Source organism: Gavia stellata, chromosome 36 (assembly GCF_030936135.1).
Source record: "Gavia stellata isolate bGavSte3 chromosome 36, bGavSte3.hap2, whole genome shotgun sequence".
Lineage (NCBI taxonomy): Eukaryota > Metazoa > Chordata > Aves > Gaviiformes > Gaviidae > Gavia > Gavia stellata.
Window position 1 is genome coordinate 2,278,523 of NC_082629.1, and position 4,863 is coordinate 2,283,385.

The 4,863-nt window shown below is 56.8% G+C and overlaps 1 pseudogene; it reads left to right on the top strand.

The window, feature by feature from the left end:
- The first annotated feature begins 1,485 nt into the window (after nt 1–1,485).
- LOC132320446 (B-cell receptor-associated protein 31-like) lies at nt 1,486–2,403 on the top strand (annotated as a pseudogene).
- Nucleotides 2,404–4,863: the final 2,460 nt, after the last annotated feature.

Genomic DNA, 4,863 nt, shown 5'->3' on the forward strand with positions numbered 1-4,863 from the left:
AGGGTTAAATCACTGACGGTCACTCGCTGAGACCCTACTGTGATACACAGAAGCTTTACTTGCATAGTTTTAGTTATTTGCTGAGCAGGGTTGATAATAGGATGTTTCAAGACGTGTAACTCCCTTCTTGACAAGATCAAACGGGCCTTATGGTAGCTCATTATGCCTCCTGAGTATATAATTGATAACAGGGACTCAGGACGTTTGTGTTAAGGTAAGTGCCAAAGAACTAGTTCAAACTGACCTTTTTGTAACATTCCGAGGCCAAAGGAGGGATAAGGCAATTCCATGACCATATATGGACAAAGGAAGCCTGAAGTTCAACAAGTGGACAGTGTGAGGAAGACTATGAACGACCACCGGAGGGTGAAAAGACCCTAACTGTAATTTTACTGTGCATGCTTGGACTATGCAAATGAATTCCGGGAACTCATCCACATAAGACCGCCCTTTTTAAAAATCTGATGAATATGTATGATTTTTCTGCATATGAACTGAGGTGCTTTGTTAACCTGTTGGAGCACTCGTGGCGGACTAATCCCCAGTGCTGCCCAGTGCTGTATTAAAGAATGCCTGCTTAATAACAAACTAGTTGTTATTGAGTTATTCATCTCGGAAAACTGTCCCGATTGCAGGCTCGGTACCAACTTTCTTGTTTCAACCCAATAACCCCACCACCACCATAACCCTAGGTTGCGATCACGGATGCAAGCTAAGAGGCCTACCCCACCCACACATGTGAAAAGATCATAACCATGGGGTGCTAAAGATTCTACAACACACATGAATGCAGAAGTATGGGGCTGTAAGAATTTATTTATTGCAAATTATGTGGCTGAAGCACACAAGAGTTTCTGCAGTCTTCCAGAGTGTCTCACAGTTTTATTCAGGCTTTGCTGAGGCCTGCAACAGGCCTTGCTTCTCTCCAGAGTGCTCCAGGGCTTTTGCTGAGCTTTGCTGATGTCCAGACAGGCCTCTACATCATTCCAGAGTGTCTGACAGTTTTGCTGGGCTTTGCTGATACCTGCAAGGGCCCTGCTTCTCTCCAGAGGGCCCCAGGGCTTTTGTGGGGCTTTGCTGAGGCCTGTGTGGGGCTCTGCTGCCTTCCAGAGTGTCTGATGGTTCAGTGGGTTCGGCTTGGACCTGGGGAGCATGACCTGGTCCATCACTCCTCCTTCTTGTTTTGGGGGCCATCGTGGGCTGCCTTTTTGGGGGGGGCACAGAAGAGGGGGTTTGGGGCGGGGGTGAGGTGGTTTAGGGGGGTGCAAGGGGATTTTGGGGGGGGGATCCTGTACCTGCAGGTGGGTGTGCCAGTCCAGCAGCTGGTTGTACTCCCGTGTCAGCCCCTCGGCCTGGCGCTGCATGGCCTGCACCTTCTTCTCCGCCTTCTCCAGAGCTGTGATGGTCACCCCCAAAACTACCAACCCCCCTGTAACACCTCAGAGCACCCCCCACCCCCCACCCCCCCCTCCACCCCAGACTGCCATGAGCCTGCAGTGGACAGTTGTTGCCACCTTCCTCTACACCGAGGTCTTCCTCATCCTCCTGCTTTGCATCCCCTTCATCTCGGCTGCCTGGTGGGTTGGAGGGAGGTGATGGGGATTACCCTGGGGCTGGGGCAGTATCCCGGCTCCCATCCCTGACCTCCGGTCTTCCCCCAACAGTTGGCAGAAGATTTTCAAGTCACGCCTGGTGGCCCTAGCCATGGCCTACGGCAACACCGTCTTTGTCATCCTCATCGTCATCCTCGTTCTCCTGCTTCTCGGTGGGTGCTGGGACCACCCACCCTGGGGGATTTGGGCTCAGCTGCCCCAGACCCCCCTTTGCTGATGCCCTGTCCCTGGAGACGCCTTGTGGGGGACCCGTAAGTATGACATGCCAGAGTGGGTGGCCCTGCAGAACAGCCCCCGCACCCTCAAGCACTTCCACATGAAGCTCTTCTGGGCCCAGCGCAACCTCTACCTGACTGGCTTTGCCCGGCTGCTCTCCTTGTGAATGTGGGGGGCCTGGGTGGGGTGCAGCAGGCCAGGGGAGGCCGTGGGGCCCAGCTCACCCTACCTCCCACAGCCTCCTCAGCTGCCTGGTCACCCTCATCTTGCAGCAGGTCATACTGGGCGCCTCCACCGAAGCCTCTGGAAACAGGCAGAAGGTGCCAGCCAGGCCACCCACCTGGAGGACATGGAGAACAATGAAGCCCTGCAGAAGGTACCAGGGTCGGTGGGGGTGCGGGCGAAGGGGTGCCCTGGATGCCTCAGTCCCTGACGTGCCTCTGGTGTCCCCCTGCCCCAGCAGCTGCAGGAGGTGGGGGGTAAGGGAGCACCCCGCCACCCTCCCATGACAAGAACATGACCTTCAAGGACAAGGTGGAGAAGCTGAAGGAGGAGCTGGCGGTCAGCATGCCCAGTATGGGGGGAAACTGGGGGAAGTGTGTGTGGGTACACCACTTGCATACCCCTTCACTGGAGAACCTGTCCCCCCCTCGCCCTGTTTCACCAAGACCCAGCCCCCAGCCCTAGGAGCACTCTCTGCCCCCCTCTGCCCCACCCAAGTGGCATTGCGTGTTCTTACTATTTGGCAGTGGCACCCCTGTCCCTGCCAACCACCTCCCCTGCCCCTATAGGAAGCAGGACTTGGACCAGAAGGGAAGTCCTGCCGACAACTGCGCGGCAGCACCCAATCAGAGCCATTGGAAGTGCTGGAACACACACACCTAGTGTGTACTGAGGCAGTAGGACGCGTTGCCAATTCTGATTGTGGCCACCATCTTCCCGCCTGCCAGGAGAAGGGGTACCATTTCTGCTGAGTCTGTCATGGCTGTGGCGGCTCTGGAGCTGTGGAGAGGTGCCAGATAGTGAGCTCAGGCATCCATTGGTGGCAAGGGATTGCCAGATATTGTCTTCAACAAAGCCCAGCAAAAGCCCCAGGGCACTCTGGAAGGCAGCAGGGCCCCTTGCTGGCTTTGGCAAAGCCTGGCAAAGGCTATGGGGCACTCTGGAAGTCAGCAGGGCCCCTGGTGGGCTTCAGAAAAGCCCAGCAAAAGCCCCAGGGCACTCTGGGGAGAAGCAGGGCCCCTTGCAGGCTTTGGCAAAGCCTGACAAAAGCTCCGGGGCATTTTGAGACACGTAGCAGAGCCAGCTACGGTGGCCAGTGGGGGCCAAATTGTGTAGTGGAGCTGACTATGGCAGCTTGGGGGGGGACAAACCGCATTGTGAAGCCACATAAAATGGCTGGCAGGTGTCAGCCCAGCATTTCAGCATTCCTGAGAGGCGCATCCTGGAAGCGGTGTGTTTCATCTGCCATAGGGGGCAGCGGGGTCCCGGAGTGAGGCTGGGCCGGGGCCGTGGCTGGATCATGATGCTGCCGCGTATTTCCGATGGGCTGTGGAGATGCTGCAGGAGGGGCTGAGCCCAGAGGAGCTTGGGAGGTGTGGACCAGGGGGTTTTGGGGGTTCATGAGGGGGCTTGGGTATCCCTGAGGGGGGTTTTGGTGTCTGTGAGCAGTTTTGGGGGCTCTCTGAGGGGCTTTGGGGCTCCATGAGAGGTTTTGGGGGTCTGTGAACATATATTGCAGGATCGTGAGGGTTTTGGGGATCTGTAAGCAGGTTTTGGAGGAACGTTGAGAGGGTTGGAGAGTCTGTGAGGGGTTTGGGGGTCTGTGAACAGGTTTGGAGGAACTGTGAGAGGGTTTCGGGCTCCAGCAACCACTTGAAGCGCTGCCCCTGAACCACCACTGCCATCTTGGGGTGTGTGTCATGTGGGCAGGGGGTCATGTGGGGGGTCACTGGGGTCACCAGAGCAAGTACACCCTGAAGGGCTGGTGGCTCATGAAGTCCCCACCAGAGCAGGGACACCCCAAAGTGCCAGTGGCCTGTGGACAACTCCCCTTGGAGAAGAGGCCAGGGGAGGAGTTTGCTGTGACATTAAACCCCATGGCCTGGTGCCACGGACACCGCATGGACACGGCACTGGAAATGCCTTGAAGGTGCCGCAACCCACTCTTCCATCTGTGGTAGGACGTGCTGTCACAGGAGCCACCTACATTGCTGGAGGAGGAGCTGCAGGAAGCCATGGACTTGCTGCCATGCCCCTGCCTGAGCTGGCTTCGGTGGCCATGCAGCGCTTCTCCTGTCCTGGGTGACCGCCACAATGGGTGGAGCCCAAGCCATGGACTAGCTGACCACAGTAGATATTCTATGGACAATTTATGGATGTTTGAAGGACAATTTCTGCAGATGAAGGGACTGATAGCTGTGTAGTTGTTGCAGGATGGGCAGGAGGTGGTGGCTGGCGCTGTAGCACAGCCTGGGACCGAGCAGGACCCCACTGTGGGGGGATGCGGGACACAGGTGGTCCTGGCTTTGGCTGGGCTGGAATTGGGCTGTTCCTCATGGCTGCCCTGTGCAGTGCATGTGTGGGATCAGTGACCACAGCAGGTGTCCGGAACATCTCCAGGTCTCTGCCTGCCTCCCTGCCTGTCCCTGCCTCTGTCTCCCTCTCCACTTGCCCACCTACCTGTCCAGTTCCCCAAACCTTTTCCTCTTCTGCCGATGCTGCCCTGTACCCCGTCACCATTTACATTTTTCCTACATCTCTATCTGGCACCATACCTGTATTTTTTACTTTCTTCCTGTGTTTAATTTCCCCCCATTCCAGCTCCCTCCCCCACTTCTTCTGGTGTCCCTCCTTCCTCCCTCTGTCCCGCTGCCCTGGGGCACTGTGCTTTGAGGACACTCACTGCCAGGATGTCTCCTGTCTCTGGGTGAATAACCATTTCTCTGTCTCTCTGTGGATGCATCTGCAGCCCCTGGGCAGGTTCCTGGGGAGTGATGTGGGACTGGGGCCATGGCCCCTGCTCCCCATGGCC